General features: G+C 37.6%; 1 long non-coding RNA gene across 1 annotated transcript; it reads right to left on the bottom strand.

The window, feature by feature from the left end:
• Positions 1-1,458: 1,458 nt before the first annotated feature.
• LOC311276557 lies at positions 1,459-5,086 on the bottom strand. The gene is made up of 4 exons (XR_014625081.1): positions 4,968-5,086; positions 4,633-4,772; positions 4,101-4,150; positions 1,459-2,272 (listed from the first exon to the last, which is right to left on the bottom strand). It is a non-coding gene; the product is annotated as an uncharacterized lncRNA (long non-coding RNA).
• Between the last annotated feature and the right edge of the window lie 8,275 nt (positions 5,087-13,361).

The following is a 13,361-nucleotide window of genomic DNA, read 5'->3' as shown; positions in this document are numbered from 1 at the left end:
TTAATGGGAATATACCTCAGATATTTTACTCGTAAAAAATTCTAGGGGTACCAATAACTGTGGTCGACGTGTTTTGGAGAAAAACATTTATTTCATAATGTGATCTTTCATAATTTTGATGAAAGATCAAAAGGATAAACGATGCAGATTTATTTTTTACAGCCAGTTTGGATCATATTTACCAGGGGTGCCATTAATTCTGACCATGACTGTATATATAAATATAAATGTGTGTGTTTATTTATTTATTTATTTATTTTATTCATTTATTTATTATTTTAAGTGTGGTATGTCATTCTGCCTTGCAAGAATTTCTCTTTGAGAATTCCAAACTTCAATGTTTGTATCAAACAATACAAACATAAATGATTTATATATAGCCTATATATCTAAAAAAAATAAAAAAATAAAAAAAATAACTTACAATACAAAATTGTATTGCTTTTAGAGCAGAAATAGGCATTTATATCCAGATCAGGCTCATTTATGAGAAATAACGCATGAGGAGTTCCAGCAGTTTCAGTTTCATTACCAGCGTTTTGGCAGATAAGCAGCTTTTGTCAAGGTATTTTTTTACAGTCACAAAACCTGCTTGTCTTCCCAAAAGTTGATAATAATAAAATGACTCAAATTAGTGTGTAGTTACACTCTGTGTTTAAAAGGTTATACAATGTGACGAGTGGAAATAAGGTGTGGCCCCTTTAAGAGCTGCCTGTTAAACTGTGTGCGCGCCTCGAGCACACAATGTATGTGGGTTATTTCTGTTTGATGCTCATTTTTTTATTTATATTGTTGATTCAGTAACGCTGTGAACGGTAGAGCGTGTGACAGACAGTTCCACGAGATCCACTGGAGAATAAAGTGTGTGTTGTGAAAAGCCAATCGCCTCTGTGACTCTGTCTGGCCTCTGATAACTCACTGAGCTTTCCATATTTCCCTCTGGACACAACGCGTTACAACAAGTTAACAGTTCATTCCTTTACAATAACTTACACCTCTAAGTGTGTGTGTGTGTGTGTGTCCACTTCAGCTGTTGCTCTACTGAAGTTACTTGTTTAACCTGTGATTCTTTTCTTCCCTGGCTCTTTATCTTTTCTGCTTTTACTTTATCAATGATCATGTATTATGTGTAAACTATTCTAGATTAATTATGTTGGAAATGTTTGTGTGTGTGTGTGTGTGTGTGTGTGTGTGTGTGTGTGTGTGTGTGTGTGTGTGTGTGTGTGTGTGTCATATCAAATGCAGGCTTTCTAATAAAAATCTTGAGGATCTGTATCATATTCCTGTAGTTCTGATCAACATTAGTGTATCGAACTTTCAACTCAAACTCATTTTCATTTCCACTATAATCCTCTGCTGTGTTGAGTGTGAGAGTGTGTTTAGCACATCAACACAGAGACACATCTGAGAATTGTTTCACAGCTTTTATTTGAATAACAGTGTTTCTGCATCTCCAGGATACAGTTTTAATGGAAACTGTGAGGAAACAGAACATTTACACAGTTTAATGGTCATCAGAATCATAAATCCTTTTCATTTTCAAAACATGTACATTTATAACACTATACTTTATTAAATTTGCATCAAGAAACTAGCTAACGATGGGAGGGTATTTATTTCTATTGACTGGCTTTATCAATCTCTCTCTATTATTATTATTTTAATATATATATTTCTGACAGTTGTGAAAACACTATTGTGGAGTTTCTTTTGCTATTTGAGCAAATCGGAACACAAAAATATATATATGATATGCATGAGGGTTTAGTAGTGGTGTGGGCTGAGTGTGTTTTATACGTTTGGTTAGTGTGTTTTATACGTTTGGTTAGGATTAGTGGTGTGTGGGGTGAGTGTGTATTACACACAATAAAGTGCATATAATATGCACGCGAAAAACACATAAAATCATTATAGATAACTTCTTTTTTTTTTTAAATACAGAAAACAGCAGCAACAACATATACTTCTCAGTTCATCATGAAAAATACTTTTTTAACATGTAAAAGGCAGATTGCTTTTTGTAACAATTTGAAATGAATGGAAGTAACTGTGGCATGTGATGCAAAATATGAATTTAAATAACACTTTAGATTTAGAAGAAAAATATAATACAACAGCATCAATATGCAAGCAGCAATATGGGCCACGAAGGCTCAGTAAACGTGGAAAGAACGGAAAAGTAAAGGATGAGTCTCTGTTTTTATCCTTTGACATCACGAGTAAAGAGTCTGTCAGGAGCCTGAGAGTCCAGACGAGACTTTAGTGGCTGTTTCTGAAAATAATAACAAGATACATTAATAATAAAGTCATAACTGAAAAACTGTAGCAACTGAAGCATCATAGATGCCAGTATGAAATTATGCCCAATACTCAAATCACATTCATCATCTTAAATATGATTGAATCATTTTTAAATATTAGCCTACATGTTAAAAATATGGGTAACACTTCACAAGGTTCATTAGTTAACAAAAACTAAAAATGAACAATACTTCTACAGCATTTCTTAGTCAAGTCTCCTTTATTTATATAGCACTTGTTTCATAACATTAGTTAATGCACTGTGAACTAACATGAAAAAACTATGAAAAGCTGTAACTAACATTAACATTTATTAAGATTAATAAATACTGTAACATATGTATTGCTCATTGTTAGTTCATGTTTGTTAATACATAAACTAATGTTAACTAATGAATATTGTAAATTGAAAAATGTTCATACATGATCAAGTAAATATTACTTTTGAAATATTACTACAATTAATCACAGACGAGTGAAACAGCAATAAAACCTCTACAATCTTTATATAATCAAGCTGTTAAAGTGTTAGACAAAAAGCCACTGAGATACCATCACTGTCTGATTCTTGGAAAATACAGCATGTTAAACTTTGATAATATAATTGTGTATGCCAATGTGCGACTAGTTTTGAAAATTTTGAATAATATTGCGCCTCCACCCCTGAAAACATTTGTCCAGCTCTGTTCTGAACAGATGACAGGAGCTCCAGGTCCACGAGCCGCAATGACTGCAGACTGCCTAAACGTTGCACAGACAGCCTTCTCATTCAGAGGCATCAAAGAATGGAGTCTGAAACTTTCCTTAGACCTGAAGGATTTCTCTTGCAATACAAGGAAAGTGTTATTGGAAACCCAGTCGTGTCAGCATAGATAACTGTGTGTGTAAATATGACTTTTAGTGATGTTTTATTGTAGTAATTTGGTATGATTATATTTGGACTGATGGCTGTAATGGGTGAATGGTTGAATGAATGAATTAATAGTTGTATTTGAGTGATTAAATACATTTTTATTGTATATTTTGTATTGTAATTCACCTGCTCGGGGACTGCAGATGGAAACGTTGCAACCTGATCTCACTGCAATTCGTATGAATTCTACGAGGTGGCTAATTCGTACGATTTTTGCTAAATCCGACGTACATATTTTACGAATTGCCAATTCGTATGAATTCATACGAATGACCTACCCCTGACCCCGCCCCTAAACCTACCCATCACGTGGGTTTAGACAAATCGTACAAATTCGTACGAGTGAGGTCATATGAATTCGTACGAATTAGCCACTTTTTTATCACTCGTACGAATTGGTCGTGAGATAGCGTTGAACTAGCTCAAGCTAAATCTGGTGCAAGGCATCTTTAATTAATGTTTTTTGCACATTGTCCCTGTTGAAATAAAACTAAACTAAACTAATGATTTCCACTACAAAAATGATGTTCTTGCTCAGTATTTTAGTCTTGTTTTCCAGTACATATATCTAAACATTCATTCAAATGAAGTGAGTTTATGATTAAAACAAGAACAAATATCTGCCAAAGCGGTGAAGAAAAAAAAGAAAAAAAAAGAAGAAGGGGAAACGAGATTATATTTCTGACCACATTGGCATATATTTGTTCTTGTTTTACTCCATTAGAAACAAGACTTAATATCTTCAGTCATTTTGCTTTTCTCCAGTAAATGTATCTTGATTTAAGAATAATCTTGGTTTAGATATTTGTGCTGGAAAATCTTTTTTTTTTTTTTTGCAGCAATGTAACTTTGTTTCCTCTCTGCTTATGATGTATCAATATCTCACCTGATAGTTGGTCTTCTCTGACACATCCGAAGGACACTTTACTGTGGAGTCTGAGGATAACAACACATCTGGTTATCTTCATAGTTAAATATTAATTCATATTAATTCATTCTACAAATCCAGCACATCCACAGACAACATTAGAACAAGGAAATAACTGTGTAATGTACAGTAAGAATAAGTCTAATGTCTTTCCAGGAGATATGATACTGTTTTCACTGTGCAGTTGATAAAGCCTTTCATACATACACTAATAATAAAAGATCAATATAAGATATATTATTATATTTAGATGGGTTTAATTATTAGATGGGTTTAACAATATTTAGATGGGTTTAATTATTCAGAATACCATGAAATGAATGATGTTGAAAGAGTGTAATGGATCTGTGTCCTCACAACGTTAAGCAATTTACGGTAACACTTTATTCTGGTAGTCTAAACTAACTTTGCAACATGTCTCAGAGTATTAGTGTTGATGATCAGAAGATCCACGGTTTGGATTGTGACCGGCTGATATTGTTTTACTCACAGTTCGGTCTTAAATCATACAAACTCCTCCATCTGACGAGGTTTACATTTTCACTGGTGTGTGTTTTCATCTCTCTCTCTCCTGTCTTCATGCGTTTACCCATTTATTATTCATTCACTAATCTCTTCTCTGGAGTGACACTGTAGCAGAACAGCAAATAATAAATCACAAATTACATCAATTAAACTATTTCATTTAAAGATCAAATAATGCAGTGATTAAATCCATATAAAAATGTTTGATTACAAAGTTCCTCAGTAGAGTACGCATAATTAAATCAATTTCTGCCTTAAAAACACACATTCATATTTTAAAATGATGTTCAAATATATCACCTGTGATGAGAGGAAATATAGGATTATCCAGTGCAGCGTTCATGTTTATAATCACTGAATATGATAAAGTCACACATGAGGATCCGCAGTGAACATCTAAAGGAGAAGTTTTCTTCAGACTCTGGACTTGTGTGTTTAGTGAAACTTTGGGATTGCTTGGTTTGATGGGCGGGACATGGGCATTACCGGAAACTGTCAGACCGGGTTTCATGATCACATGATCACATGGCCACACCCATCATCTGTCTTCACCAGATTCACAGATTTCTGTGTCTGTGTGGATTCTGACATTTATGGTTTCATTAAGTGAACAAAATGACACAAACAAAACTGATCGTGAACATTTTTTTTTTTTAATAAAATAAAATATATAAAAGACACCAGCCTTTCTGTACTGGCAACAGGAAACTTTGTGCAAGATTTACACAAACGGTAGGCTACTTAAAAATACTGGAAAATAAGTATTTAAATATAAATAAATAAAAAATTAGCCTATATATATATATAGTCAGTGTTGGGCATGCTATTTTAAGTAATTATAGTTACTATACTTCTCACAAATTACAGTTACAAGTTACATCCTTATAAAAGTACTAATTACCAGGGAAAGTAACTATTGCGTTACTAAAAAACGTTTTAAAAAAAAAAATCCAATATTTCAAATAACTTGGATGCCCTCAATATTAAATGTTAAATGAATGAAATGACTAAATAGAATAAATTACTAGTATAAAACATTGTACACTAATCTACACTATTTTAATGTTGCTATTGGACAATGTGAGAGACGCCTATTAAATTCATATTGTAAATATTGTCAATACTATCTGAACAATAAAACACAATAGATGATTTAGAACTTTTAATATTTATTGCACAGGCCACAACTGGCCAACAAATAAGTCTAAAAATAAATTGTGCTTAAGATATGTACCAAAAATGAATAAATAATACTAAAAAATATATACAGACACTCTTTGTAGTGCAAATTAAAATGATAAAACTGTCACACAACTGTTAGACATACTGTAGCCGACTTGAAGTATTTCTTCCTCACAAAAGTAAACAGTTAACAAGAAGTGCTCTCAATATAATACTGAACAATGTAGGCTACCATAAATAAATAATAATAAAATATAAAATATATATGTTTTTAATAACCTACAGAGAACGTCATCATCAGAGGTTATTTAAGCCAAATTAGACGTGTTCACAACCGGTCAAACAAAGATGTTTTCTGAGAACGCAGGTTATTTTTAGATTTTATTTTTATAACCATATAAACTAATTAAAACGTTGCAAATGATACCAATAGGCTACAGAGATTATTCTAATGCTGAAATGTTTGTTTATTTATTTTAGTGTCGCTCGCGCTTAGACACACTCGGTCTCTCGTGGCGTTCCCTCGCTTTTGTCCAGTCCGGCGCCTCATAAACACACACACACACACACACACACACACACACACACACCAGAGAAAAATCTTTGCAGGTCCTATGGCTGAGAGCCTACTCGGATGAAAACCGCTTCAGTGAGATTAACGCCGAAGTTTATTGTCAGTAACGGTAACGGCGTTGTAACATGGGAACAGTCATTCGTTTGATTATACTCGTTACATAAACAAATAACGCCGTTAGTAACGTGTTTTATTTATAACGCCGTTATTCCCATCACTGTAGTCATAAATATTATGTACCAAAATCACATAACCGATCCAACAAGCAGATCCTCTTTCTCTTTATATTTCCTCTTCATGTTGTTCGTGTCTAGAGAGAAAAAAAACAAAAATAATTGTCAAATATGAACATCTTTTATCTCATTCCTTAAAACAATTCAGTTCTTAGACTTTTCATGTAGCAGAACAATCCCAAAAACATTCACTGTTTGGATCTTTGGTGATATTTGTACTTACAGTCTGAACTGCAGCTGCTCCATCTCACAACAACCTGGAACGCTTAGAAATAGTTCTAGAAATAGTTTCTCTTATTTATGTGATGGCAATGAGATACAGCCCAAATGGGGTGGGCACATTATTACATGGGTTTATCTGAGTTTATAGAGAGATGGGGTGTGCACATTTGGTTTTCGCCCTGCCCCACACTCACTCGTACTGGACTCAGAGTGAACCTTCCCCCAGCATATCTTACTGGAAATCCCCAGGGACTGGTTTAGTGTTCAGGGGTGGAAAACACCATGATCATGCGGAGAAGTGGAGAAGTTTCCCAGAAACACAACAGAAACTACTCTGTTCCTATTTTCTTTTTATACTCCAGGACATGTCATGTGCACATGATACTCAGTCACATGATTTATATTGTGCTTATTGGATGGTTTTGCCATGCAAATGTGTTTAAATGCTTTTATACTGTCCAAAACATTTTATTTGACACTGTCCACTGTCTGAAATAATAATAATAATAATAAAAAAACATTGTTTTATAGTGCTCATTTGAACTAATATTCATTTTCTGAGCAATAAAGTGTAACGTGGTACAATATAAACTCGTATAAAGAGGAATAATTCCAGCAAACAGACTTTAATCTCAAACACCCGGAAACAGGAGAAAACCACACGAACATTAACGAGAACTGACACAGACTAAAGGAGAACTGAGAGTTTAAATATACAGAGCAAAAAAAACAAAAAAACAAAAAAAAAACAAGGATCTTAAATATTAAATGAACAGGGCAAAGGTGAATGACAACAGACTGTATGGGGGAACGTATCACAGACTAAACCCAGAAACACAATGAAACAAACGTGTAACAGAGTCTTACTGATTTCATTCTTTCCCCAAATCTTCATGATTGTCAACATCCCATTTCTTAACATGCATGTGTTAACATGAACTAAACAGTGTTTTTTCTTTTTACAACATTTAATAACCTTTGTCAATTTTAGTAAAAAAATGCAATTATTTATTGTGTGTACATCAACTAATGTTAACAGATACAACTTTTGATCTTAATAATTGTCAAGTTCTCAGGGTTTTTATGCCTCAATGTCTGCCCAAACTTGAAAAGGCTTCAATCAACTTTAAGAGGAGGGTGCATGGAATAACTCAAAGCACTGAATTCTTCTTCATTGAATCAATTTATTGAAAATCTTTCAACAATGACTTGATCTTCTTGCCTCAATGAATATCTCAGATGCTTAGCTTAATAACCTACATAGAAAAACATATATAAATATATGAGTCACTACACACAGTATAAATAAATGTACATTCAGAGATATTAAAAGTACAAACAATATTGTTAAACTATTTGGAGGTTATACAGTATAGCAGCTTGTAAACAACAACAACAATGTAAAATCAAATACACCTAGTGCACATGTCCAGTTAGCATGCTAGATGCTACAATGCTAGCATCAAACAACTTTCAAACACAATGAATATTTGTCCTACCAGTAGCACTCCAGGTTGATGAACACATTTTGGCTTTCCCCAGCAGTCTTTGAACAAACTCAATTGACTTGATGCTGATTACCAATCTTTGTCATTTGGTTGTATAATCTCCAAAATCCACCAGTTTAGGTAGGAGAAGCACATCCACTGCTCAAAGATCTCAACATGCTGACAATCACACACACCTGGTCCTTTGTGCCATGTGGAGTTTCAATGGCCAATCAGCTTCCCTGGTTGTTCCAGCAACACTGTGCTCACAGCCAATAGGCTGCACCCATTTTGATCTCAATTCTTTTAATTAAACAATGATGAATATTTATTTCTCCCTCTTTCCTTCAATTTCAGATTTAACTTAACACCTCCCACTTGAGCTCCTGGTCAACTGACCCAAGGAGGTCACACACTTCTCGCCTGAAATTTCTTTTACTGTTCTTCAATGGGAATTAGAACCACCAAGCGTCTCACATCCCTATGCAGAATCGTAGCTGGGATCTTATCACCAAGCTTCTTTGCTGGTTTGACATTCTTGGCTGTTTCTGCTTGGTTTGGTTTAACAATCGAGACAGGATAGCTGGGGAATACTCTGACCATTACATCTCTTACAGTTCCTTTCTTATCTGCATTTATACTGACGACTCTGGCCATCTTGTACTGACCTCTTAGAGCATTCTGGTCAGCCAACCATACCACATCTCCCACGGCAATATTCCGTTCTTTAGTATGCCACTTATTTCTCACAAACAGGTTCGGTCCTGCCAGCTGACACCAACTTCTCCAGAACTTGTTGACTTCTTCCTGGATAATCCTTAGTCTTTTGTATGGATACCCTTCAAACTCAAAACTTCCTTGATCCCCTCTGTTCCCAGTACGTCCCAGGAGAAGTGAGTTTGGACTTATGTATTCCACACAGTCTTCCCGACTTTGTGTCCGGGCATCGATAGGTCTTTCATTGACCAAATTGGTTGCCGTGTAAAGAAAAGTTTGAAATTCTCCCCATGACATACCACCATTACAGCCTAGATTCTGGAGGGCTCGCTTCACCAGACGGACAGCTGCTTCTGCTGCTCCATTTCTGTGAGGGGAATCGGCCGGATGAATTTTCCAAGACCACTCCGTACCATTCTTGGCTGCCTCAATCTCTAACTTTACCCCGTCTTGCCGCTCTAGGAACTTATGAAGATCTTCAAGAACAGGCTTGGCCCCTATGAAATTTGATCCCGAGTCTGACCACAGTTTCCGGGGATGTCCCCTTAAAGCTGTAAACCTTTGGTATGCCATCAGAAATCCTTCTGTTGATTGGTCACTAACAACATCAGTATGGATAGCTCTTGATGCCATACAACAGAAGACAACTCCCCAAACTTTGAGCCCCACCCTTTTCTTTACCTCATCTTTTACCAGATATGGTCCAAACAAATCCAGGGTTGTGAACTCAAATGGCGCAGCTGGTTCAGACCGCTCTGGTGGAAGGTCTCCCATAATCTGTTGGCATTGCTTTGACCTTGCCTTTCTGCAGGTCACACAGTAGTCTACAGATTTCTTAGCTAGTCTGCGGCCTTTTACAACCCAGGCTTTCCTTCTCATTCTCAACAAAGTTCCAGCCACTCCTTCATGGTTTACTTGATGAGCTTCCTGAGCCAAAAGTGTAGACACATATGCATTATATGGTAAAATAGGAACAGCAGTTTTGTTCTCATTGAAGATCTGAATTCTTCCTCCACAAACAATCAGTCCAGAATTTCCATCCTTGTACACTGCCAACCTACTAAGGGTAGTATCAGGAAAGACCACATTCTCTTGGGCTGCTAGAAAGAGATCTTCAAGAGCATCCTCCTGTTCACCTACTGTCAGGATTGCTTCATTGACTCTTCCTTCCAAAGACTTTACCTCCCACTTTGATGAACCCGAGGTCTTAGTTCTTATCTTCAGCCACTTCTTGACAGCTCGACGCACCCAAGCAGTAACTCTGACCAGTCTGGACAATTTGCTGAATTTTTCAACATCAAGTAACTTGCTTGCTACTATGCCGTCAGACATCCTTCCTGATGGAACAATCATATGCTTTTCCTTTTGATTTGCAGAAGTGCCTGGATCTGCAATGAGGATATTACCCTTCTCTCCATCCTCATTAACTCTCACTTTAGTTTTCTTCAGGAGGTCTGAGTCTTGCTCTTTTTTGGCCAGACTTCTGGTTAGTACTGCAGAGAATGCCTTTCTCTGCAGTTTGTTAATAGCTTCTCTTGCAGCAGTTGCAACCTCAGCAGCTGACTTAATTGGCCAATCCTCTACTGGCCACTTCAAGAACACAGGCCCTTTCTGCCATGTAGAATCTTGGTTTAGGCCTTCTGGACTACCTCCCCTTGTTATAATGTCCGCAATGTTCAATTCGCCTGGGATCCACCACCAATCCTTAACAAGCGTAGTTCTCTGGATCTCTCCAATTCTGTTGGCGAAGAAGGACTGGTAGCCATAGCTAGCCCGCTGAATAGCTCCCAAAACTGTTTGGCTGTCCACCAGATGGAACCATCGGTCAATCTCCACTTGACAATGTTTTCCAATATACCTTCTCAGTCTGGCTGCATAAACTGCACCACACATTTCAGCCTTGACTGCTTCCCCTTTTTGATCCAAAGGAGTCAATTTGGCCTTGGATTCAACTAGCCTCACTTCAATTCCTTGGTCTGTTTCCCACCTAAAGTATATTACAGCTCCATAGGTCTTATCGCTTCCATCAGAGAAGGTTATTCCCAACGGTTTGCCTTTCCAGCCTCCAGGTGTTAAGCCTCTGGGAAACGTTATCTTGCTTAGCTGAACATACTCTTCAAACATTTTAATGGCTTCTTCTCTGAGGTTTTCTGACAATGGTGTATCCCATGTATCTTTGGTCAAATTCCCACGTCCTGCCTCCTGAAATGCCCTTCGTACAAGGATGGCCCCTTTTTGCTTTACCGGTGTGACCAGGCCAATCGGATCATACAGTCCTGCCACCTGACTGAGCAGCTCTCTTCTAGTCAGAGGATTAGGGGTTTTGGCCCTGACCTCCTCTCTAAGGAGGTTTTGTCCCATTCTCATTTTCTTTTTTCGCTTGGAGAAGTTAATTGATGTCATGATGTAAAGTTTATCTTCTTCTGCCAGATACCCAACTCCAAGGGCCTTGTTGTCTTTATCCCTCAACTGGTTTGGAAGTTTTAGGATTCTGTTTTCTGCTGTTGATTCTGACTCACCATCACCAGGCTTCCAACTTTGTCCTGACCGAACCCAGTGCTTCAAGAAAAACCCTCCAGCTCTTAGAATCTCCTCAACGCCTTCGGTTACTTTGTCCAGCTTTTCCTGATCATTGTGGGAAGTTAGAATATCATCTACATAACTATCCTCTTCGATGACTTTGCGCTCTTCATGCAGATGAGAGAACTTTGCCAGTTTTGCAGTTTCACGCATGGCTAATTGCGCAATGCACCCTGCTGGTCGGTCACCGATGTTAACTCTGGTGATTGCATACTCTTCTATCTCCTTACTCTGATCACCTCTCCACAGAAACCTATGTAGATGCATTTCTCTCTCCTCCAGCCATACAGAGTTGTACATCTTCCGGATATCTCCTAAGACAGCATAAACTCCTCTCCTAAACCTTAGGAGGACAGCTCTGATCGGATTAAGAAAATCTGGGCCTTTCAGAAGAAGATCATTCATACTCACTCCTTTAAATTTTTGACTGCTGTTCCATACCAAGCGCACTGGAGTCGTAACTGAGTGAGGATTTGGTGCAATCAGATGACTCACATACCATACAGGTCCATTCCAGGAAGTAATCATATCTTCAGTGAGCTTGATTGCTGCTCCGCGCTCCACCATTTCATTAATTTGAGCTGCATAAGCAACTTGCCACTCTGGTTCCCTCTTGAGCTGTTTTTCTGTTCTCAGGAATGTTGCCTCTACTCCCCCTCTATTATTAGGAAGGGAAGCTGGATCTTCAGTCCAGGGATATTTTGCATGCCAATGAGGAGACTTGCTGTGATCATCACTTTCTAGGTAGGTAAGACACTCTTTTATAACCTCGAGTTCTCTTTCCTCTGCCAATGTCATCTCCTTACCACCTGGCTGACAATTCCCACAGCGACAAGATCCACACATTGGTTCACAAGCTGCCCCAATGCTGTCCCACTTCCACCATTCCAAGAACTCACGGTTGGTAACAGCAATGTTTGTCTCAGCTCTGGTTTCTTGAAGTATCTGGACTGACTTAGACATCACTTGCATTTCAGGTCCTCCCACTTTCTCTTCATATTTTGTTGCAGCTGTTCTCATTGAGCGAGCAAAATGCGTTTTGGACTCATATGCAGCTATGTTAATTTCCTCAAATAAGTCTGGATGAGCTCCGCCTACTGTCTTTCCCAAAGGACTGTCCCATAAGACAAGATCCCCCACAACCTTCACTCTTTGTGGGGCTAATCTCCCTTCTCGATGGCTAATCAGAAGTTCAATCTCTTTAGGTCTTACCAACTCTTCAAGCTTGACTTCTGGGAAGAATCTCTGCAATTGCTTAGGTTCGATGACTTTATGCACTTTAGCAATTTCCTCCAAGCCGTAACAGAGAAGCTCATGTGCTCTTTCTTTGTCCTCATCAGTCTTGACTCTGACTCGAAGAAGATATCGCTTGGTTTTCACCTTGATGGCCATTCCAGCAACTCCATGCACTATCAGTGTGACATCTTCACTCCTTAACCTCAAACGTTCTGCAGCCTTGTGGGTAATATAGTTGGTATCTGATGCAAGATCTACCAAAGTTCCAATCTTCTGCCCTGCATTGGCTGTTACTTCCATGAGCATCATAATGACAGGTAGTTCTTGTACCCCACTTTCCTTTAGAAGTCCAACTCTGGCTTTTCCAGTGCAAGTCACTGTTGTAGTTTTGTTGGTGAAGGCATTTCTGCACCTCTCAGCAAGCTCTGGGGAAAGTTCAGCTAGAAGTTCCTCTTGCTCTGCT

This window comes from Rutilus rutilus (assembly GCF_951802725.1).
Source record: "Rutilus rutilus genome assembly, chromosome: 18".
In the NCBI taxonomy this organism is placed as follows: domain Eukaryota; kingdom Metazoa; phylum Chordata; class Actinopteri; order Cypriniformes; family Leuciscidae; genus Rutilus; species Rutilus rutilus.
This window is presented reverse-complemented; position numbering and strand designations above follow the sequence as displayed.